The sequence below is a fragment of the Dipodomys ordii genome, unplaced genomic scaffold (assembly GCF_000151885.1).
Source record: "Dipodomys ordii isolate 6190 unplaced genomic scaffold, Dord_2.0 Scaffold38, whole genome shotgun sequence".
In the NCBI taxonomy this organism is placed as follows: domain Eukaryota; kingdom Metazoa; phylum Chordata; class Mammalia; order Rodentia; family Heteromyidae; genus Dipodomys; species Dipodomys ordii.
In genome coordinates this window covers 5,755,909-5,780,800 of record NW_012267254.1, presented here as the reverse complement: position 1 = coordinate 5,780,800, position 24,892 = coordinate 5,755,909, and the positions used below count along the sequence as shown (strand labels likewise).

Here is a 24,892-nt window from a genome sequence, read left to right as displayed (position 1 = left end):
CGACAGCAAGTACTACTTCAAATGTGAGGCCCAAGGGGCTGGGAAGAAATGGGGAGTGACTGCTAAAGGATATGAGGTTTCTTTGAGGGGTGATAAAACATTCTAAAATGGATTGTGGTATTGCTTTACAATTCTGTGAATGTACTTTAAAAAAAAACACTGAGGTGTACACTTTCAGTAGAAGAATTTTATGATATGTGAACTATACCTACTACAGCTGTGATCTTTAAAGCAACAACAACAACAACTAAGGCCCAGAAAAGGGTCTGCCCAAGGTCATATGCAAGCTGAGGACTTCTGATTTATGACTCTAAGGCTCTTTCCTTCTGCAAGGCCCCCTGTAACCCTCAACAAGGTTAAGTACAGGTTCAGCCAGTATGCAGGGCAGGTCCAGGCCTATGCATGAGGGCTGGGGGCTGGACGTCCCACATCAGGGAAGGCAGTGGAAACACTGCAGACCAGGGGCTGGAATTTCATGTCCATCATTCTGGTGGCTCCATCCCTGACCCTCTGGATTGCAGTTTTCCCCATCTGTGAACTTCAGTGTACCAGTCTCTCAATCCTGTGCTAAAGGCTCCATTGGCTCTGGTCCTCAGAGATTCTAAGTAGAAGGTGCTTCAAGACAGGGTAGAACAGCACTTCAGCCATGTGGCTCTTCCCAGAAGGCTGCAGGATACCTTTGACACAATTGACAATTCTGGATTCCAATTGATACTCCTCACTGACAGTGATGACGACAGTTTTCCTGTAACAATCAAACTCTCTCAGGCAATTGTTCTTGCTTCTACATGGGGGTAAGTTAGGTTCTGATTTCCACTGGCAGTGCTAGGTGGTAGAACAACCTATAACAGAGACCCATTGATCATGTCCTTTTGAGCTGTCGGGAACCTGGTACTTGGCCTAGTGCCCAGGCAGCCAGCCCCACCTTGTGCTGAGCTTGCTTCCACTGAGTTGGGTGCGATTGTCTAGTGGCCACTGTTCTAGCCCCTGCTGGACAGGATGTTTCCACATCAAGCCCCACTTCCTGCAGCTAAGCCTGGGCTCCGGTTTCCCCCTCCCTCTCCTGCCATCTGGTTGCTTGCCCTCTGCCCCCTCCCCTTGCTGGGTGTTTACAAGCTGCCTTATCAGCCTGGGGAATCTGGGCCTCACCCAGCCAGAGCCCCGCCCAGACAGCCTGCCCAGGGCCCTACCTGCTTTTTTCGTCACTACAGGCACCCACAGCCCAGCCCAGAGCCCCCTGGCAAGCAGGGGGTGTGGGTGAAGGCTTGTGGCTTGGCAGAGGCCTTCGGGGCCTGGGGCCCTGAGTGCCAGAATAAAACCAGAATATTCAAAACGCTTCACCAAACTTGCTAGATGAGGGAAGCAGGATTTCTTTTTTAATGATCTCTATCTGTAGGCCATGGGGACAGGAAAGAGTTATGCCTGGGCTGCTGAGGAGACTAACCTCAGCCTAGAGTGCATTAATAGCTTTTCTGTCCTTAGCTACCCAGAGGTGAAGCTGCAAGGCTCTGAAAGCCCAGGTAGAGTTGTGTTTTTTTCCAACTACGGAGAGCCATAGATGCCCCCAGGCTAAAGGTGGAGCTGAATGGAGGGGCTGTGGGCTGAGCTTGATAGAAAGTAAGACACACCATTGGCCAAACCTAAATCAAAAGACTTCCCTCCAGAACATAGGGCCTCGCTTTTTTCCCTAAAATGTGCATAAATCAATGGGCTGAAGGTGGGGCTCAGTGGTAGAGTACCTACCTAGTAAGAACAAAGGCCCTGAGTTCAAATTCTAGTACTACCAAAAAAATGTGTTTAAACTGAGGAGGAAGGCAGGGGTGAAGACGTCAGGCAAATGAAGGTGTTGCAGGAAATGGATTTGTCATCCAGCACTTGGGGCTAAAATTTTCCAAGTTCAAGTTTGGATCTACCTTATAGTCAAGTCCTATAGTGACAGGGCCTACTCACTAAAGCTGACCAAGCCTCCAAATGGGAGGCAAAGCCACACTTCAAATCCTGCTCATTTTTCAAGGTGTTTCCATTTTAAATATATTTGGAGCAGTAGACTGCAGCATTCACACTTCAGAGAAAATACTATACTTCAAAGAAATGTTGAGACCAAGATCTTCTAGATTCTTAGAATACAATTCAGGAGTTTAATGCATTTGGGTGAGAAAGGTTAGAAATACTCAGCTAAGGCATCTTTGCCATTAATGGGCTCTGTAACCACAGGCAGGCCACGTCACAGGGCTCTCAAAGCCATGCCTGCCCCCACTGGAGAATTCCTGTTATCCAGAGCTCCTTGCAGGCTTGCTGAACGTACAATCTGTCAGTCAGACTCCACATTTCTTCCCTGTAGCAAAACTTTCAGACTGCCTTCTCATCTCCCCAAGGAAAACCTTCCCTACCACTCAGAAAAATCATGGCATTTAGTATTAATGTGTGAATAGCTGATATAGGGTTAACATGTCCTTCCTCTCCTTAACACATTTTCTTCTGCTTTCTTGTTTGTTTTTAGACAAGATCGTGCATCATAGCAGCATAACCTAGAACTTGAAATACGCATGCCTTAGACTCCCATGGGCTACCATGTACAACTATGTCTGCCTGTCACACACAGAGTCATGTTATGTTGCCCAAATTGGCAAAACGATCATCTTCATTAAACATCCCATGTAGCTGGGATTACAGGCATGCACCACTGCACTTAGCTCACCTTTTCCTTCTAAGAGATCATTTGGAGCTACCAGGCTTTTACCTAAGAAAGCTTCAGGGTGAGGAGTGGGGGAAGACCAGGATGTATGTGAGCTAGAAGATGCTGTCTCTTCTCACATTATCAACTCTCCATGCCTGTGGTCAGTTAGGGAATGTGTTTATGAAAGTCCTTTAAAAAGCAAAAACCTGGGCTGGGAAGGTGACTCAGTGGTAGAGCGCTTGCCTAGCATGCATGAGGCCCTGGGTTCGATTCCTCAGCACCACATAAGCAGAAAAAGCTGGAAGTGGCGCTGTGGCTCAACTGGTAGAGCGCTAGCCTTGAGCTGAAGAGCTGAGGGACAGCGATCAGGCCCAGAGTTGAAGCCCCACGACTGACCAAAAAATAAAAAAGCAAAAATCTAGGCCTGATGAAGCAGAAATCCCTCTTTTCTCCTAGTAGGGAAGATTAAGTTACAATCTTGGCCCTGGCTCCACTTGACTCCTCCCTTAACCTCTGAGCTGGCAACAGCTCCTCCTCCAGGACACACATTGAGATCTGTGGCTATGGCCACAGCAACATACTACTTGCAGAGCCCTAGAGTCCAAACTCATCTGACCCCACCCTACCTACTCAGCCTTGTTTCCCATGATTTCCCAAGTCAAGCTGGGCTGCAAGCCCAGTGGTCTCCTCATGGTCCCTTGAGGGAACATTCCAGGCTCATTCACGGAATTTCTCAGGCCTGCCAGGCCCTAGTTGCTCCTTTTTGTTTCATCCAATAGTGCCAATAGAACAAAGTCTCAACGGAGTCCATCACCCTCAGTAAGCCAGTTATACACCCATGACTACACTCTACACCGATGGAGCCCCCTTCTTTAAATGATTCAAGATCTTTATGTTCTACCACAAGCTCTCTTAGCCCACATGATCCTGCATTACTCTTTCATTATATCGTTTCTATCTATCTCATTTCCAACAGGAAGCAAAATAACATGGGATCAAGGGCTATTTCAATGTCTCCTGACTCGAATATCAGACTAAGCATTTGTGAATTAGGTTTATGTAAATCCTCAACCCACAGAGGGACAGCAGTGAATGATCAAGTTATCATTAAAACATTCCCTTTTGTGTACTAAACCACAGTGTTTCCATCCTTGGAATATTGGCTGCTAGTCTAGTCTGATCACTGAATACTTAGGAAACACTTCATGATGCTAGATTAGGTTTAAAAGCTACAATGATTCCAGAAAGTGGGATGTGAACAGAATTATATGAGGAAAAACTTTTTCTTTTGAGACATGGTGTTGGAAGTGGAGGTGTGGCTTAAGTGGCAGAGCAACAACCTAGAGCAACAAAGCCAAATTCAAGCCCCACTACCAGCACAAGAGGAGGTGGTATTGCTCTGTAGCCCAGGCTTACCTCAACTTCTTGCTATGCCTGCTTCAATCTCTCATGTAGCTGGGACTACAGGTATATACCCTGTGCTCAAACAAACTTTTGTTAGAAGAGACCTTTAGTCATCTTGACAGACAAGGTAGAAAGGGTTGTGTTTGACATATGCTCCAAAAATGGGATATAGAGGGGCTGGGAAGGTGGCTCAGTGGTAGAGTGCTTGCCTTGCATGCATGAGGCCCTGGGTTCGATTCCTCAGCACCACATAAGCAAAAAGAAAAAAGCCGGAAGTGGCACTGTGGCTCATGTGGTAGAGTGCTAGCCTTGAGCTGAAGAGCTGAGGGATAGCGCCCAGGCCCAGAGTTCAGGCCCCATGACCGGACCCCCCCCCAAAAAAAAATAAAAGAAAAATGGGATATAAATAAAGGGCAAAAAATGAAGAGTTATATACAAATGCATAGTAAAGTTATGGTACTGTTTAACCTACTAATATCAATAACAATAATCACTGTCTAAAATAACAATAACATCAAGCACACGTAATTATAAAATAACATAATAAAAACAAAGCCAAACAGACCTGTGTTAATAATTAATACAATAGGATGTACTCAAGTAATAAAAGAAAATGATATCAACAATCCAATTCTCAAATTGATATGGTATAGTGAAGGACTTAAAATAGCCAAAACCAAAAAAAAAGGAACAAAGCTGAAGGGCTAATATTACATCTGGTTTCAAGAATTATTATAAAAGCCAGGCACTGGTGGCTTACACCTGCAATCCTAGCTACTCAGGAGGCTGAGATCTGAGGATCAAGGTTCAAAGCCAGATCATACAGGAAAGTCCATGTGACTCTTACCTCCAATTAGCCACCAGAAAATTGGAAGTAGAGCTGTGGCTAAAAGTGGTAGAGCACTAGAGAGCAAAAGAGATCATGGACAGAGCCAGGCCCTGAGTTCAAGTCCCACGACTGATTTTAAAAAAAGATTATAAAGCTCCAATAAACAAAACAGTGGGTAGTGGCAAAAAGGAAACAAATAGATCTTCTAGAATGTACAGTCCAGAAATAAACTCACACATTTAAGAATAACAGTAGCATACTGACAATAGCTTTTTCAGTAAATGGTACCAATAAATTGGGTATCTATATGTATAAAAGGAAATGTAAAAGAAAAAAATAATCTGGATTCATTCCCCCTCACCGTATACAAATATTAACTCAAAATGGATCACAGACTAAAATGTAATGCCTAGGCAGGCATGAAGAGGCATAGCTATAATCTCAGCACCCAGAGGGATGAGGCAGGAGCTCTAGAGCTGTCTGAGCTATATGGAAAGATTCTGTTTAAGCAAAAAAGCAGGCTGGGAAGGTGGTTCTGCAGTAGAGTGCTTGCCTAGTATGCATAAAGCCCTGGGTTCGATTTCCCAGCACCACATACACAGAAAAAGCCAGAGGTGGCATTGTGGCTCATGTGGTAGAGTGCTAGCCTTGAGCAAAAAGCCAGGGACAGCACCCAGGCCCTGAATGCAAGCCCCAGGACTGGCAAAAAAAAGAAAAGAAAAAAAAACAAGGCACTGGTGGCTCACACCTGTAATCCTAGCTATTCAGGAGGCTGAGATCTAGAATCATGGTTCCAAGCCAGCCTGAGCAGAAAAGTCCATGAGACTATTATCTCCAATTAACCAGCAAAAAGTGAGAAGAGGAAGTATAGCTCAAGTAGCAGATTACCAGCTTTGAGCAGAAAAAAAGACAGCATAAGGCTCTAAGTTTTGTTGTTGTTGTTGTTGTTTCAGTTGTGGGGCTTGAATTCTGGGCCTGGGCGCTGTCCCTCAGCTCTTCAGCTCAAGGCTAGCACTCTACCACTTGAGCCACAGTGCCACTTCAGGCTTTGTTTTTTTCTGCTTATGTGGTGCTGAGGAATCGAACCCAGGGCCTCATGCATGCAAGGCAAACACTCTTCCACTGAACCACCTTCCCAGCCCAAAGCTCTAATTTTAAGCTTCAGTTCTGGAAAAATAAAAAACCTCCCTGCCCTGCCTCCCCCCAAAAGAATAGCTTAAAGTAAAACAGTCTCCCATTCCCAGTGTTGGTGAAGATGAACAAGTTGGAATTTTCATCCCCTACTGTGGGAATGTAAAGTGGTCCATGGCCCAGTCTTTTTGGAAAACAGATCGATTGTTTCTTAGAAAGTTCAACCTTCACTACTATATGATCCAGTTATTCCAGTCTTCAGTATTTAACCAAGAGGAGAAGAAATATAAAGCTAAATAAAAACTTATACACAGATGTTCAGAGAAACTTTGTTTGTAATAGTTAAAGACCAGAAAAAACAGCCAATGTCCATGGGCTGATGAATGGGTAAACAATGCATGGTTTATCCACACAACAGGATGCTACTTTGCAATAAAAGGGAATGAAATACTGGTATATACAACAACAAGGATGAATCTTAAAATAAATATGCAGAGTGAAAGAAGCCAGACCAAAACAGATGACATGCTATATATGACTCCAATTATAGAAAAGTTTAGAAAATGCAAACTAATCTATAGTGACAGAAAGCAGAATGGCGGTGCCTCAGGATGGAAGGGAGGGTTGCAAATGAAACTTGCAGCGAGCCATGCATGCATATGCTCACTCCCTCCATCCTGGTGATGGTTTCATGGGTATATACGCATGTCAAATACTATCAAATTGTACACTTGGAAATAAATGCAGTTCATTGTGTATCAATATGACTTCAATAAAGCCGTGAAACAAAAAAGAGAGAGAAAAGACCCCAGATTATATACAATTACAAACACCAGGAGTACAACAGCAGTAACAATTTCATCATGTAACTTCACTATGTATTATTACCTTGCACTAGCAGTTAAGACAAAAGCAGCCACAATTAGACGCTCTCCTGGAATACATAGTCTTAGATGTCACCAGTGGGCTGAGATTCTGAGCCTCAGAACTTATCTTGAGTACCGGCTGTGATGGGCTTATGTGTTTTATCTCTTGCTCATGCCCAGCTCAATGTCACTGTCTCATGGAGCCTGGAATACCCTTCAAACACAGCCAATGGTCACTCCTTCCCCTTTTCAAAGGCCATCTTCCTTCTCCCCTCCAAGAAATCCTCCTCCAAGAAGCCAAGAAAGAATGATCTTTCTCTAGACAAGCCATCCATCAAAACTCTCATTGTGCAATCTGCAAATACTAGATGCTGTAGGCTGGCTGTCATGTCAGTTCCTGCCTGCTATAAGGCCAAGTATGTGTGTCATTGCACACAGAACGGGGTTTAGAAAGCCTCTCTTTGGGGGCTGGGCCTATTGTGGGTTGTTGGGGGGTTTTTTGGATCAGTGTGGCACCAAGAAAGTGGTCACCTAACGAGGCAGGTGCTTTCTGTGCATGGTTTGTAACGGAGTCAGCAGAGCTTAACTCACCTCTGTTATCCTAGGAGGCATTATAGAAAAAAAAAGACAGATTGATCTCCTTGCTGTACATCTAAGTACCTCCTTGTTATCAGGTCATCAGGAATTTGGAGAGGTTAAGGCTGAGTTGCCCACCCTCTGATTCCTCAATGCCTAACTGTCCTAACCTGATGGGTGGGGACCAAAGGACTGAGTGGAGTGCTGACTTCAGGGGTGGTCCATGGGTAGTCCACTTTATCCTGGGCTTTTGTCCTAGTGGGTGGTCTCAGGCTGCTCAAGCAAACACAGTCTGGGCAGATGAACATGCAAGTCACCTTCTGAGAAGTCTCAGAAATGGTCCTCCGCCCCCTATAGCTCTTCAAGGCAAAGGCAGTACCCCAGCTCCAAGGCCTCAGCATTGGTCCTCCAGGCACCCATCATATATGCAAGCCAAAGGGGGAAAGTGAACCGTGGTCAGCCAGTTGGCTCTCAGAATTCTTCTCCCAGGAGGGCAATAACCACAAACTGATGATTGCTAAATTGCCCCCAGGGGTAGAATGTTAGGCCTGCTCTCTTCCTGGGACTTCTTCACGAATGATACTCAAGATGAAGACAGTGAAGAGAGAGAGATGGCACCGTTAATGCAAACATTGAAGACTTGAGATCCACCCAAGCATTGTCTGCTGCTTAAAAAGATTTCATATATTACACACAGACCCGTTTCCCTCCCCTCCCCCGCCATGCACAGGCACAAGCACGCGTGTACACACACACACACACACACACACACACACACACACTTTCCTCAGCCCCTCCTTATCCTGTGTGATGGTACCGTGAACCAAAAGTTAACCGAAAAACCTGGAAAACTTCCTTGATGGTTTTAGAAATGGGTGTGGCATACCCTGCCCACACTGCCAGAGAAATGGTTGATCCCAGGAGCCTGGCAAAGTCAGGGGCTTGTGGAAAGGAAATGATAAGAACAACAGTAATGCAGCCACAGAAATAAAAATAATAATAAATAATGCACTTAGTGGGTGGTTGCCATGTACCAGGTGCTAATGCAAGTGCTTTATAGGCAGTATCTCATTTCATTCCCATTCCAACCCTATGTAGTGGACACTGAAGGCTAGAGTGGTTAAAGTTAACTAGGACAATAGTCACCCATCCAGGGAGTGGTAGGTCTAGGATCTGAAAGCAGAGAGCTTGTGCTCCTCCTCTAGTTAAAGAAAGAAGTGTATGGGGTCAGTCTGGAAGACCACAGGAAGCTTCAGAAAGGGTTGGTGAACTGAGAGGCAGGACCTACCCACTGGTACAAGAAAATGGCCCATCCCCAAGGTGGGGACCTGGGCAAGCTACTTAGCGTCTTGATTCTATTTATTTATTTTTATGTAGGTCTTGGAGCTTGAACTTGGGGCCTGAGCTCTTTTTAGCTCAAGGCTAATGCTCTACCACTTTGAGCCACAGCCCCACTTCCGGTTTTCTGGTAGGTAATTGGAGATAAGAGTCTCACAGACTTTCCTGCCTCAGCTGATTTTGAACTGTGATCCTCAGATCTCAGCCTCCAGAGTAGCTAGAGTTACAGGCATGAGCCACCAGCACCCAGCAGCCTCTTGATTTCTTGTTAGCTTCTTTGAGAAACGTTCTGTCACTTTCCCTTGTAGTCCCTCCTGCACAGAACAACCTTCGTTGCTGTCAGAGTCTCCTCTTCACTCTGGAAGTGGGCTGGATTTCTACATAGAAACTCACTGTGGAACACAATTTCCCAGCCAAGAATTCAGGGCACATGAGAATATATCTTAGGTATAGAAACATGCTGAGGGGGATGCAGGGAAATGGGACAGCAAGAGGAAAACTGATGGGGGGTAATCAGGAGATTTTAATCCAAATAACTTCAGCAAGAGCCAAGATTTCCTTTCCACCCAGCCATGGGAGATACAGAAGCAATAGAACAAATATATAGCTAGGCCTTGATGGTCTGGGCAGAAACATATGGGGGGGGGATCTCTAGACTTTAGTTCCTGACAAGTATGAAAATCTCTATTCACTACCGAAACATCTGGGGTTCCATTAGAAATCTTAAAACCCTAGGGAAGGTAGGACAGCCCATGGCTCCTATAAACATTTGTGACATGTCGGTTTCCCTTAGCTTTGTTTTCCCCTACCTCTCTTCTCCCTCCCTCCCCTCAGTGGCCTGTGTGTCTGTTGGAGAGAGTTTGGTTCAGAATAAAATTTTCTCAGCTTGGGTGGCATGGAAGCCTAGCTACCCTTTGTGTCTTATCAATACACACTGGGGCTCCCTGTCTGGGCCAGCCACTTTGTATGTCCTAACGTGGAGATCTGGGTGTGCATGGAGCCACCCACACTCGCTGACCTGGTCTTTTATGTGACATACATTTGCCAAACAATTATCCAGTCTCTGAAGGTCAGTCTGTAGCAGAGAAGAGAGAGAAAGGCGTCTTTTCTCCCTTTTCTGCCAGGCAAAGTTCCCCCTCGTTGACCCCGCCCCTTTTCAAGGTCTAGCTCTAGCTAGCCCGCCCACATCCTTCACAAAGCCTTCCCTCCCTCCTCCAGTTGTTGCTGACCTCAGAGTCCTGGCTGTGCTGGCCTCTGCTCCGAGGAGCACAATTAGCACCTGATCAGCCCCTGGCCTAACTGCTAGTCCTTAGTTCTCTCGGTTCCACCACCTCTTTCCTTCAGCTTCCCCAGGACTCACAGCGCTGGTTGGGCACACAGTAGGTGTTAATACATTTCTGTTGAATTGAAATTCATCAGCCCCTATGTGGCCAAAACCCTCATAAGCACCCTGACCAGCAGTTTCTTGGCAACCAGCACTGGGGCCCGAGCTACAGGGCATTAGCTGTACAGCTGCTATTACAGATATGTGAGGTTCAGCAGTCAGAGATTCGCAGACAGGTTGGTACCAATGAGAAAAGCCCCTGACCCCTAGGAAAGCACTCATGGGATTCTGGGTCCCTTGCATGACTTTCCATTTTCCCTTGCGAACAAGTTGTCAGTCTGAGAACCACAAAGAGAATGAATTGACAGCCAAGTCAGAAAGCTCTTTACAACTTAGAAAACCAGGAGTGATAACCAAGGCCAGGTTGGTCCAGGCCTGAAGAGAGAAGGCTGCCCAAAGCCCTTCTCAATTCAGCAGGGAAACTTCGAGATGTGCAGGGCGCAGGCCAGATGTAAACTTGTCATTCAAGGGGATTTTGGTGGTATGGAGAGTGATAGTAAGTAATGTCATCCTGCCCAATACCCAATGAATCACGCCCTGAATGCTTGCCACCTAAGCCTGTGCATGGATTGCTCTTCCTTCCCATCTCATCCACCCAAACCTTAGGGCAAGCTAAGAGCAAGCTTTTGTGGGCAGGCAGTATCCAGACCAAGACCCAGATACAGTCTCTAGGAAAGGACAAGTCTCCAGAATCTGGGGTGCCTGGCTCCCTATATTAGCTTAGGGAGTCACACCTGGCTTTACATTGCAGTCATTTATACAGATGGCTTATCCAATCTCCTTGGCCCCTTTCTACACCCCTCTATTCACTCAGCATCATATAAGAAGGTTTACACCATGTATTTGGTCCTCAACCCAATATTATGTGGTAGATTTCCACTGTCAGATAAAGAAACTGAGGTGTACACTTGACTAGGGGCACATGGCAAGTAAAGGCTGATTTTAGAGGCTGGAGGTAAAAATGAGAAAGTTGAGGGTAGTGCTGGTATGAAGAAGACCAAAGACAAACTCAGTAGAGAGCTCCCTGGGAAAGCAACACTGCCAACCAGTGGTTGGGCCTCCCCCATACAAAAGCCCTGGGTTTTGCAGACAGGGGCATTCTGAATGACATACCAATAAGGCCGATGACAGACAAACCCTCAGTATCCTTATTTTTTTTTTTTGGAATGTATTGCAGAAGAGATGGGAGCCACTGTGCCGTTACTTGAGAGGATGACTTTCAGGCCCCTGGCTTGTCCAGGGGTGGGCGCCAGTTCCTGAGTAACCATGGAGCAAACACAGTTCAGTGAGGGAGGAATGCCAGACATAATTGCAAACAAGCCACTCCTTCGGCTCACAGCAAGAGGCTGGTGAGGGTGGCAACGTGGAGCCTCCTTCATGCCCCCCATAAGAGATCTTGGGCTTTGAAACCAGCTTCAGAGACAACCACAAGTAAGGCAGCCTGTTGTTCACATTGGCTCCAGGTCTTTCCTGGGATCCTCTTTATTCGGCTCCTTGTAGCTCTCACTAGCCTGTTCTGGCACGGATGCCCTCAATTAATTGTCAATGAAACTCTTTATAATCATAAAAAAAATCCCAGTGATAAATTGCAAAAGAGGGACTGACCTTTTTGCTGCACATACGTGTCTTCTCAAAGGAGAGAACTTGATAGGGTTCCCTTCACCTTCTAACCTGGCATTCAGGCCAGGGGTCAGTTCTCAAGGGTTGAGTCCCCAATGGGCGTGCCCACCAGCTGTTGTGGCCAGCAGCCCTAGGGTGGTGACCTCACTTCCGCTCCTACCTCCCAACCTCGCTAGCACTCCTCCCATTTGAGGCCCCACCAGGCCCAAATCGAGAAGTCCAAGGTTAACAGTTCCTCCCTAGTTTAAGAGCTAATTAAAATGATTAGCTACAACGAACTGTCAAACATTAACCAGAAGAAGCTGCAGGACTAGACAGGCCTCTATCTTAGGCAGAGGGATGAGGGGCAGGAATCAAAAGTGCCATAAAATGTTCTCAGCTGGGGTGTGGTTGGGGGGCATCGGAGAGAACTAGGCTGAGCCAAGGTGTCAGAGAGTCAAGATGTGACTCTAGTTAGGAAGGCCACATTTCAGGCATACAGTCGTGAGGAAAGAGAAGCAGGGTTAGGGTGCCGTGGGGGAGGGGAAGCGGGGGGGGGGAGACCTAGACTTCATAAAGTGACTGCCACTTTGGCAGTCCCCCAAACCTCCAAAGCAAGTCTCTCACGTCGGGGAGTCCGGTGCTGGGCGGCTGCTGATTCCCCAAAGTGGTAGTTGAGGAGGGAACAGGGAGGCGGGAGAACCGGAGAGAGCGGGAATGCCGGAGCGGGAAGGCTGGGGCTGACTCTCACGGAAACTCCAGCCTCTGCCAAGAGGTGTCTATTTTGGCAATCCAATTCTCCAAGTCATAAGTTTACATATGTTTCTGTGACCCTACGGCGCCTAGACCCAAACGTCCTTCGGGGCGGCGGATCCAGCTAGGAGCCCCGCCACCTTCCGCCCCATCTCCTGTCCTGGGGCGCTGAGCTACGGGGGGTGGGGGGGCGCGGCGGGGGGGGCTACTGTTGGAATTAGCCCTTCCACGGACCCACGACTGCCTGAGGCGCGGGGGAACATTGGCTTCCCCACTAGGACTTCGGGAGATCGATCCCACATCTACTTGGGATGAGGAGCTCGGGTTCTCCAGCGAGCGTACACGCGGCAGAGCGAGGCAAGGGCGGCACTGTACACACCCAAGGCTTTCTCACCCTTCCCGGGGGTGGGGGTGCTCAACCCGGCTCCAGGATCCCAGCGCCCTTGATCTTCCACTCAGTCAAACTTTTCGGGCGGGGGGAGGGGGTCTCCCCAAGTTCGCAGAACGAGTGCCATCGACATACCTGAGACCGAGGGGTTTAAGGGCCAGGCTCGATCGCTGGGCTGGGATCAGTCGCAGGGGTCCCCCTCCCCGTTTGTGGGGTTGAGGCGCAGGTCCCCACCCCCGCCAGCCCGTCTTCTCCCCCCTCGAAAGCCGGGCTGGGTAAGTGGCGCCGGGAGCTTGGCGCCCGGGAAAGGAGAAGTGGAAGTTGAGCGCGGCGCCCGGTCCGTCCCCGTGGCCGCCCGGGCCGTGGTCCCCTCCCTTTTTCCTCCCGGCCCGCCTGCCCCCGCCGCACCGCGCCCGTGACTCACCTCGGCGCCGGGGCAAGCTGGTCCGGGCGGGTGAGGCGCACGGCTCTCCCACACGTCGCGCCGCCAATGGCAAGTTGGAGGGCGAGATGCAAATACCAGGTGAGACGGCGGTGCCCCCGATAAAACGAATGGGGGACGGGGGCGCGCTGGGAGATCTGGATGGGCCCGGGGAGGGCCTGGCCTGGCCAGGCCGAGGGAAGGGGCGGCGGGGATGCGAGTCAGCGGAGATCAGCACTGAGACAACCGAGCGAAAGGGGAAATTGCACGAGAGACACACGTCCCCTCCGGCGGCGGCTGGGGCGGGCGCGCGAAGGAGGCAGGGCGAGGGGGAGGGAAGAGCTGGAGGGAGGGATCGACGGGAGGGACGAAGCACAGCGGGCGGGGTGAAGGAGGGAGGGGTGAGAGAGACGAGAGGCATCTCAGTGGAAACAGCGCCCCTCCACTCCACCCCTCCGGCCCCCCGCGGTCGCCAGCTCGGCAAGGGGAGCGTTGCCAAGGGCCCGCGCAGCCTCTCCTTCTCTTCCAGGCTTGATCTTGTTCGCCCCGGTAGACGGAGGAAAGCTAGAATACAACGCCCCCATTAAGCACCCCCATGAAGCTTGCAATCGGCTGGGCTCTGGCATTTCAGAGAGAAGTCCCACACAATGTCTCACAGAGAAATCCATACCCTGGGGAATCTGGAAGGCTGCGAGCATCCAGCCACCTTTGCCTGTGCACTCCACTTGCTTGATGCTTGGGGGGGGGGCCGGGGGGGCGTTACACTCCATTACTCAGTGCCTGCTGCGTGTGGATCTATTTGGCCTAGTGGTGAGTGAAGCCAGAAGATGTCCACAGGGTACCCTTTGGAAACAACAGGTCAAACCCCAGACATCCCTGTCCAAACACATTTTGTAGCTGGTGTGACTGGAGACTCTCTTGGGCTGGAAGTCGAACCTAGGCCCCCAGTGGAAAGCCTGGAGAATAAGAATCTGCAGGAGGTGCTGACACTACAGGTGCAAAGGCAGACAGAGTTGAGGGACTGGAAAGGAAATCCATCTTCACCCTTTTCTTATGGTCGAAGCTAACCTGCTCTACTGTGTGACCTTCCCTTGCCCTTCTCTGATCTGTTTCTCCATCCATACCAGCCCCCACCTTGTTCTATAGCTAGCCAAAAGGAACTGGGTTGGGACTCTATTGGAAAGGGTCATTTCTTACAGCACTGATGGTCTGTCTGAAGGAGAGACCTAACCAAGCCTCCTTGTCAGAAAATAGCTTGACAGGGCCGCAGGGAAGGAGGGCCCTTACTGGGACCTGCTCAGCTACCAGCATTTGCCTTTCACAGCCTCAGCAAAGATAATCACCAATGCAAAACTAAGGGACAGGAATGATGGTGGAGCAGGGAAGTCCGCTATAGATTATAGTTAACAGAGCTAGTCATGTGGTGTCTGGACTAGGCCACTGACCCCCGAGTCCTCCTGGTAACCATAGTCAAGTCTCTAAAACAAATACCAAGAGCAAATTTCCACTTCTTTTCCTTTCACAAACGGGTACATACATGTCTTTCAAGGAATTCCAGCCACTGGATGCTGGTCTCTTGGTGGTAAAGCCATCCTCTCAAGTTTATGGTAGGTCCCCAAATTCATTAACAAGGGCTTCCCCCTCCCTCCTGTTTTTCTAAGAGTTTAGTGATCTCTTAACATTAAGCAGATCTCCATTCCTATTCCAGCAGCACCACGTAGCAAATCTGTGACTTTGGGCAAATCACGTCAACTCCGGGACTCTCACTTTCCTTGCTTAAAATTTGTTTTCACTGTATTTGATGCCAGTGCCCGCATCTTGTGTATACACTTCTCTAGCTTGGGGACAGGAAGGGACAAAGCAAAATGTTTAAATAGGGATACAGGTTGACCCATTGTAACAATGAGATGTACAAGACACTATGTTGAAAAACGAACTTTGCAATTTGGGTGGGGAGGGGGGAAGGGGTGTGTGTAGTTGTGGAGGTGGGAGGGAAGGGAGAGTGGGGGAAAACAAAGGAGGAGGTAGCAATGATTGATAGGAAGTGAGCTCATTGCCTAGCTCACATAACTGTAACCCCTCTGTACAGTATTTTTTTTACAATAAAAAACGTATTTTTTTTGGGGGGTCCGGTCGTGGGGCCTGAACTCTGGGCCTGGGCGCTGTCCCTCAGCTCTTCAGCTCAAGGCTAGCGCTCTACCACTTGAGCCACAGCCCCACTTCCAGCTTTTTTCTTTTTGCTTATGTGGTGCTGAGGAATCGAACCCAGGGCCTCGAGCATGCAAGGCAAGCGCTCTACCACTGAGCCACCTTCCCAGCCCCAGTATTTTTTTAATTGAGAAAAGACTTGCGCTTTATTGCCTGACTTATGTAGCTGTAACCCCTTAGTATATCACCTTTATACTAACGATACAAATAAAAAGTCAAAAATTTTAAATGAAGAAAAGCCCCACACTGGTGTCTCGTGCCTGCCATCCTACCTACTCAGAGAGTTAAAATTTTAGGATTGAGGTTCAAAGCTAGCCTGGGTAGGAAAGCCTGTGAGATTCTTCATCTCCAATTAGCCACCAGAAAACTTGAAGCAGAGCTGTGACTCAAAGTACTAGAGTACTATTGTTGAACAAAAAGAGCTCAGGGATAGCACCCATACCCCAGATTCAAGCCCCACGACTGACATAAATAAATAAATAAAACATTTGAAGAAAATGAGAACCTCCTTCACAAGGGTGTGGTGAGGAGTGGGTGGAATAATCTCAGCAAATAGCAGTCTCTGCTTCACAGTAAGTCCTGGATAAATGTTAATCCTTAGCATCACCTTCATCTTTTTGCTTTCTCGACCCACCTCTTGGGAGAAAAGGTAACAGGGCCACAGCAGATGAAGTTGAAGACTAAAGGGCCTTCCTGTATGTATTTTAAACCAGGGGTGAAGTTTCAAGGAAGAGCATGAGATAAGGTTTTCCTCTTGCAATGGACAGGGAAAGAAGTCACCTCTGTAAACCACTTATGGTGACCAGCCCTGTTGCCTGCCAGTGCCCTACAGCCCACAGTTTGTGGGAATCCCATAAGTTCCCACCTTTCCTAGCCACTCAATATGAACCACAGCCCATGATCTGAGAATTATAGCCCAAACAAATCTTCCATTGCTCTTACCTTGGGGAGTCATGAGCTACTAGGATGACCTTCCTGGCTGACCTTTCCATGACCTTGATGCCCCTGGCCTATCAGACCTTCTCTACTTGGCTCCCCATATTTTAGTTACCCATTGGATGAGCCCCAAGCCAGGTGTGGCCAGCCAAGCTGAGATCACCACTTTCCTGATGAGACAACCACACCGTCTCTCCCAGTGGCTCATTCCCTGACTTGGCAGGAATTTCCCTTCTCATGTTGCCAATGGATGCCCAGGCCACACCATACAGCAGTGCCCTTTCAGCCTCTCTCCTTTCTCCCTGTTCCCCCAACTCTCTAACCATGACTAGCTGCTCTCAGGCCTCAAAACCCGAATCCTGCCAGAAGCTGACAGACCTCCCAGCTTGTGTCTAACCTTGACAACTTTCTGAGTCCCTCTTTGTCTCCCTTTTCAAGCAGTGCCTGACAACCCACATTCTGTAAACCATCCCAGGTCCTTTGGAGACAAGATGGCTGATTGCTTCCCTTCTCTCTTAACCTCGGGCCTCAACAAATTCTATTCAGAGACCTGTGGCCAGAAGAAAATACCATAATTCCACAGCTTCTGTGACCCTGACTTTCCACCACAGACACATGCTAGAAATGTTGCTGATCGATTAGACTTTTGGAACAAGAAGCATATTCAAATTTGGGGAGAGAAGTTACAGTTTTGAAGGAATCCTTCCATTGGTAAAACTGAGAAATCCCCTGTAACCTTCCATCAAGCTAGTCAGCATTCTTCAGTTGTATTCAGTAACCCAGATTTGTATCTATTGGGTTTCTACAAGAAGGCCTAGGTAGGCAGGCACCAGTATCTCATTCCTGTAATTCTAGCTAGTCAGGAAGCTGGTATCTGAAGACTGCGGTTCGAAGCCAGCCAAGGCAGAAAAGTCCATGAGACTCATCTCCAATAAACCAGTCAGAAAAGGCCTGAAGTGGTGCTGTGGCTCAAGTGGTACAGCATTAGCCTTGAGCAGAAGCTCAGGGACAGGTCCAGACCCTGAGGTCAAGCCCTAAGATTGAGGTGGGGGGATGGGGAAGGGGGAAGGCCTAGGTCTACAAATATCAGGCAGATATCTGGAAGTCCCAGACTATGGCTGATCAAGCATAAGCAGAGTTGGTTCTATAAAGCTTGATGAGTAACTGCAAGATCAAATTCTCTGGGATAGATTACACCAAAGATCCCCTTTCCAGATTGCAGGCTGACAGCATGCTGCCTTGGCCCATCTTGGGAGTGGAGGTACAGGCAGGTAGATGAAAATATGGAGTCAAAAGCAGCCACTTTATTTGGTTGGGGAAAAAGCCTGACTTGGTCTTAGAAAGCCATTTGGTTTCCTCCTCCCACTCAGTTTTCAATTATTAAAGTGGGGGAGAGCCAGGTGGTAGTGACTTATGTCTGTAATCCTAGCTATTCTGGAGACTGAGTCTAGAGAACAACGGTTTAAACTCAGCCTCAGACAGAAAAGTCTGTAAGACTATTTCCAATTAACTAGCAAGAAGTAAAGGTGGAGGCATGGCTCAAGTGGTGGAGTGCAACCATAAGCAAGAAAGCATAAAAGCAAGACTAACCAGGACAAAAAAAAGAGGTTTCTATATTTTCCCTCTACATAGGCCTCTGCATCATGAGAACCCATGCAAAACTTCAGAAGTGGGTCTGACTTCTTAGTGGGCTGGACAGCAGCTCATAGGGCCACCTGAAGGGAGACAACAGGCTTGCATTTAGCATGTCAACCCATGGCAGAGTGCCTGGTAGGAAGCACTTTCTCTGCCATACTGTCATTGGAGCCCGGCTGGTATTTGGGAAGCACATTCAGTACTAATCCTTTGTTCCTCTGCAAGAGAGACTTGGGACGTGAGGAGAGGGAGAGAGTCAAGCCTGTAAAGAAGTGGCCTCAGGCTAATTCACAAAAATGGAGGGACAAAGGGTAAACAACTGCAGCAGTGGTTTCTTACATGATGCTATGCTGAAAATGAACTATACAACTTGTGGGTGGGGACAGGAGGGGAAAAATGGGAGACAGTGAGGGAAGGTTGACATTGTTCAAAAAAGAAATGTGCTGTTTACCTGACTTATGTAACTGTAACTCCTCAGTACACCACTTTTATGATAATTTTTTTAAAGTAAAAAAAGAGGGCAAACCTCCTGGAGTCTAGTCACTAGTCCTCAACCCCTATCTTAGAGCCCAGAGTTCAACCTGAAAATATCTTTGAAGCCAGGACATAAGAACAGTTTGGCTCTGAGCATCCAAAGATTTAGGGATTACTGTCCAGAGGAGGCCGAGTTAAGCCTTTAGACCTCATATCTTTTGACCCAATACCTGTCTCATGGCGTCTTTTTGGCTTTTGATATGTCCTTAGCATGAAGACTGGGAGGTCAGTGTGGGTGGACAAGGACATCAGCAGGTGGAAGTTCTGCAGAGGGACACCTTGAGTATTCTGGGGGACAGGGATACAAATAGCCATTAAGTTGACATGCCTTCCTCCTTGGATGGAGAAGAGAGGCTTTTAGTCATACATGGGGTTTTACATATTTTATAAATTGAATGGCACCCCTGGAGTTATGCACAGAAGTGACAGTAAGAAAAGTGCAAAGAAAACTGGGGAAAGAGCTTGAATAGGAGAGATCAGGATGGGCTCAAATTGGATGTCCATAGCCGGTAAGCCAGTCCTGACTCCAGATATGAGGGGAAATGGGGAAGAAGCTGTGAGGAGATCTAATTCACAAATGGAGACATTTGCTAGACACAGGCATAGCAGAGGCCCAATGGAAAGGCATCCACTCTTCAGTTTCCCCATCCTGACCCCACATCAAGGGTTGAGGGTTATGGTTATTGTTTAGCACAATATTTAATGTCTATAAAGGTTCAGTATGAGTCATTTCATGGAATATCTAGGCCCCTTTGCTGGCTGCAAATAAACTTTCCAGCCCTCCTTTGAGAAAGCCATCCAATTCAGCTGCTGCTCTTGGTTTGTGTGTGTTGGAGATTGAGTGTACCTGTGGGTCTGTGTGTGGTGTGGATTTCTGCTAGGGCTTTGAAGGCCTATGTGTATTTGTGGGTCACATGGCTGTGTATGAGAGTGTAACTGTGGCCGTGTGTGTGTGTGTGTGTGTGTGTGTGTTCCAGTCTTAGATGTGAAGATCGACTCAATCCTTTTATGTGTGTTTGTGCGTGTCTGCAAGGCAGTATGGTATGCAAGCCTGTACATCTGAGGGTGACTACGTGTACATTTTTTCCTCATTGCTGCCAAATTATCTTCCCATCTCTCCCCTCACAAGGCTAAAGGCTGACTGAAGGAAGCAAGAGGTCCAACAGGGGGAGGGGCAGCAGGGGAGGGGAGAGAGACTGGAGGCAAACCAAAGCAATTCCAGTCGCTGGAGACTGTCAGCCAAAGATGAAACTGAAACCCAGGCAGCAGCTCAAACTAACACACCAGCACCCTGGGATTGTCCAGGGCTTCGGTTCCTCCCACTCTCCCTGCCTCCTCTGTGGAGATTAGTCAGCCCCAAAATCCCATCTCTGAGCCTGGACATGGAGTTGAGGGGTGAAGCTAGGCTAGAACTTGACCTGTGGTTAGCACATAACCCCATTAGCACCCATTAGCACATTAACCCAAATTAGTATATCAGATCTTGTCCCAGTCACCTAGTGAGGCACCAAGCCAGGCTGCAGGGAGAACTCCCAGCTTAAGCAGTGCTCTGAGAGAAGCCAGTATGGGGGCATCAGAAGGCGCAGGATGGAGTCTATAGGTCAGGTGGTGCAGAAACAGGAGGCTGGAGACATTTAAAAGGTTTTCCTTGGTTATGTGCTCTGGGAGGAGACACCTTGACAAGAAGGCTAGTAGAAAGGAGGGGTTTCCAGGAATAGCTGGGCACCGCCTGTAGGAAAGAGGCCCGGGCTCTGAGGTCTGGGCAGGAGACAGACAGTATTTCTCCTGGCACACAATGAAACCTGGGAACATTTAGGATCTCTTGGTTTTTCTTTTTCCCTCTTCTTTATGGAAAAATCTTTAGATAACTTTTTCACATGGCTTTGGACACCCTGGAAACAGAAGAGCTCGTCATATTGATGGGGGGGGGCACCCAGAACACTAGGACAAGGGCTGCTTTGGTTTCTTGGCAAGGAAAAGAGGGAGTTGTGGTGCTCATCTGTGTGTGTGTGTGTGTGTGTGTGTGTGTGTGTGTGTGTGTGTATGTAATTACAGGGGCTTGAACTCAGGGTTTGGGTGCTGTCCCTCAGCTTTTTCTTTCAAGGTTGGTAGTCTAACACTTGAGCCATAGCTTCAAGTTCTGGCTGCTTGCTGGTTACATGGAGGTACGAAGTCTTGAGAATTTGTCTTCCCAGGCTGGCTTTGAACCATGATTTTCAGATCTCAGCCTCCTGAGTAGCTAGAATTATAGATGTGAGACACTGGCCATTTTGTATTTTATCTGTGAAAATCGCGAATGTAGCTTTGGTGCCCCATACTGTTGTTCCCTCTCAGCTCCAAGTTGTCTGGCTGTAGGTTGTTTTTGGACCCTGATAGTCTGCATGTGTTAACTCAATGTTTAGTTACTACATAGCCATGAGCTACTATGGGAGGTCCAATGCCTTATCATGGCTTTAGAGCTCAGTGCTTGCTAGGTTATGACAGAATGCTCTATGTACTGAGTCAAGGTTGCCAAGTTTGAGCCCTAATGGGCCTCTTAGCTTATATATATATATATATATATATATATATATATATATATATATATATATATATATATATATATATATATAGCAGCCGAAGAATGGATTGACAAACATGGAGCTCCTACATGGAGCTCCTACAGTTTCAGACTGAGTTCCTAGCCCTTAGCTAGGCTAAGCTTTAGTTCTTGACTGTGGCCCAGCCCTAGCCACAGTGTGTAACCCTGGACTGGAGATACATTTTCGGTCTCATGGGGAAGCCAGGCTCGAGTGGCTGCTGTTCAGGGAAACCCACCCCCAGAGTCCGAGACGCGACTCAAACTTTCCATTCTACTGCCCGCGGGTCAAGAGCACCAGCTCTAGATTGAAAAAAAAAAAAAAAGTCCTGAAATCTCAATCCTTTTGCTGAAGTTTAGAACCTCTTGGGCGGTGGCCAGAGAGTCTGAAAAAAAAAAAAGCACATGGGAGCCACCTCATCGCCTGCCGCACGCGTCTCCTGACTCTTTTGCCACTTAAGAGAAACGGTTCGAGGCAGCCAAGCTACATGGCAGCCTCTCAGGCCACGCCACCTCTTTGCTCGGCTCTGGGGTCTTTCCAACCCGGGATACTCCGCGGGGCCCAACTCCCGCGCCGCCGCCGCCGCCGCCGCCCTTCGCCCCCTTGCCTCTCTCCCTCCTCCTCCCCCCCTCCCTCGGCAGCGTGCGGCGTCGCCTTTACAGCTCCACCTACAGGCAGAACGCGCTCGTGACTTGCAGCTGCGCCGCGGGGCGGGGCGGGAACTAGAGTCCCAAGAGAATAGGTCTGCTCCTAAGGCTTGAGCTTTTTTTGTTTTTTAAATGTGCCGCTTCTGGGGCTTGAACTCGAGGCTTGGATGCTGTCCCTGAGCTTTTTTTTTTTAATGTTATTTTTATTGATTTGATTTTTTGCTCAAAGCTTTACCACTGGAGCCACAGCTCCACTTCCATTTTTCTAGGGATTAATTGGAGGCAAGATTCTCTCAGATTGTCTTCCTGGGTTGGGTTCGAAGCACGATCCTCAGATCTCAGCTTCCTGCATGGCGTGGATTAGAGGCACGAGCCTCCCACCTGTGCCCTGCTTTCCCTAAGCTTTTCCCGCTGGTGGTGTATGGCCTGTTCTCACTGCCCTAGGACCAAGAGTCTTGCTCAGCATACTCTAAGGCCCCCAACGCACTAAAAGGCTCAGGCAGCCAATACTTCAATCTGCCAAAGCAGCCGCTGCGCTCTGACAGGCTTCTTGCCTCAGGCGCCACTTCTCCGCAAACAGTGAAGTCACACTGTGCCCGAACCGCTGACTCATGAGAATAAGACTCCTCCACCCACCCAAACCGGCACACCCCAGGAAACTTACCCTCAATTCTCTGCTGTTGTCCCGTGTACTTCCCAGTCCCGTAAGCGAACAAGGGCTACACTGAGCTTCCAGAAAAGAGGTCTATACTGCAGCGCAGAGAGAAGTTTCAAGAAACTACCCACGTGCGTGGAGGCATCCACACTTTGGGTGTAACTTCCACTCTGCTGTATTCTGGGGACTCACGGAATATCTGTGACAGGGGGATCACATTAGTCATCGCCTTACTGGAAGAGTCTGCTGAGGGGGTATTCCCTTTGCCACTTAGGGCCTGTGCACTGACTTAGCACATGACCTCGAAGTTGAAGTCTCCAGAACATTTTGTTCCATTAAACTGGCTTTAGGAGAGTGGAGGGACATCAAGGTCACTTTTACCACCAAAAAGGCAAGTGTGCAGTTATCTGAGCTTTGTTGTGTTCTGGATGAAGTGATTGCCCGCCTGGCTCTTCCTACTGGAACGTGGTACTGGACCAACCCAGGTTGAGGTACTTTTCACTTCATCTCTTTGTGCGACTACTTTGTTTTTTTTTCTTCTCTTGTGCATGTGCCAATCTTGAAACTTGAACTCAACCTCTGTGCACTGTCTCTGAGTTGCTTTTTGTCTTTTGCTAAACCCTAGCGCTTTACCATTTGAGCCACAGCTTCCCGTCCAACATCTTGCTCATTAATTGCACATTGGGGTTTCACAGATTTTTCTACCTGGGCTGGCTTCAAACTGTGATGCTCAGGACTCAACCTCGTGACTACAATTACAGGTGTTAGGCAAAAGTGTCAGGATTGCACCACTAGTTTGAGAATAATAGAAGGAAAGAGCATTGACTGATCTCACCAGAATTCCACACTAGTTGCTTGGAATATTTATTTTAATAAGATGGCCGAGGGCCTCAGGTCCAGGCCAGGGAATGGTTCAGGTTGTATCTCTGCTAGCCGCTGGAAAACATAAACATGGCCCTTCCTTTCTAAGGGTCATGACACTTCAGCACCTTTTCTCACACAGCACATAGGACTGGACAGTCATTTTCACCCTGTATGCAATTTCCTTTTGTCTGTACAGTAACAAAGAGTCTGGTGTAAAAATGTATATGCATCCTAGCTCACTGCACTCCTGGGCATCGCTATGCCAAGGCCAGAGTGAATGAAGAAATCCTCATGGACTAAGAGCAAGGAGGTGGAATAAGAACTCCATGGACTTCAGGCTCACATGCCATGACGGAGTTTTCAGAGCTCCTACATCGTCATCACATTGCTCAAGTTATGGTGGCTGTCCACTCCCCAGGAGCGTAGGCTATGTTTGCTGAGGACTGGGCTGTTAAAAGGTGGAGTAGAAATACATGTCCAAGAATCATGGCGGAGAGCAGTTGAAGTATAAAGCTTTCCTATGGAGAAATTTTGAGTTTGAAGCCAAACTTTATGAACTAAAGGATGCCATGTTTCATAGAGCCCATTTTTGAGGTGATCAAGCTCTCCTGGGAGGGAGGAAGTAAAAGCAGAGTGCAATAACTTCTTGGGTTTTTTTTTAACTGTTTATTGATTTTTATTTTTTTTAAGTCACAAACACCAGGGGTTGGGGAGAAGGGAAAAATGAGGGAAGGGGTAACAACTTAGACAAAAAATGTAACCTGGAGCTGGGAAGGTGGCTTAGTGGTGGAGTGCTTGCCTTGTATTCACGAGGCCCTGGATTCGATTCCTCAGCACCATATAAACAGAAAAATCGGAAGTGGCACTGTAGCTCAAGTGGTACAGTGCTAGCCTTGAGCTGAAATGCTGAGGGACAGTGCACAGGCCCAGAGTTCAAGCCCCATGAACAACAACAAAAAAAGAGAGAAAGAAATGTAATCACTACCTTACTTATGTAACTGTAACCCCTCTGTACATCACCTTGACAATAAATTTTTTAAATGGAAAAAATAGTCAGCAACACCTTTTAAACTTCACAATGATATTAATCATTATCTTAATCTACATTGCTTATGAACTCTATGACTTTTAACAATGAACCCTTTTTTTTATAAACAGAGTGACATGTATATTTCTTTCCTTCTGCTTGATATCAGCTGTTCCCTCTTTCCAGAGTGCAATAACTTAAGTTCATATATAACTTTGTAGGTGAAAGAAGAACTGTAAACCATCAACAGAAAAAAAAAAGAAAAAGAAAAAACCAACCAAACCAACAAACCTGTAAATCTGGTCTAACCAAATATGCAGCAGAGTCTTGCTGAGGAGATACTTGCCCAAGGCTTCAGGTTCCATTAGCATCTTTTCTAGACCTTAGAGATGACAGACAACTAAGGTCAGGGGCAGAAGCACTAAGGGAATTTTCCATACC

The 24,892-nt window shown here is 47.8% G+C and overlaps 1 protein-coding gene across 3 annotated transcripts in view; it reads right to left on the bottom strand.

The window, feature by feature from the left end:
• Elf4 (E74-like factor 4 (ets domain transcription factor)) overlaps nt 1-13,625 on the bottom strand; it is a 40,427-nt gene extending 26,802 nt beyond the window's left edge. For 2 of the 3 annotated variants that reach the window (XM_013018159.1, XM_013018161.1), the window contains exon 1: nt 13,370-13,625. The gene's annotated coding sequence lies outside the window, so the exon portion shown is untranslated. Of the gene's footprint in view, nt 1-13,080; nt 13,178-13,369 lie in introns of those variants that run through there. The other variant, XM_013018160.1, reaches the window with a different exon arrangement.
• Nucleotides 13,626-24,892: the final 11,267 nt, after the last annotated feature.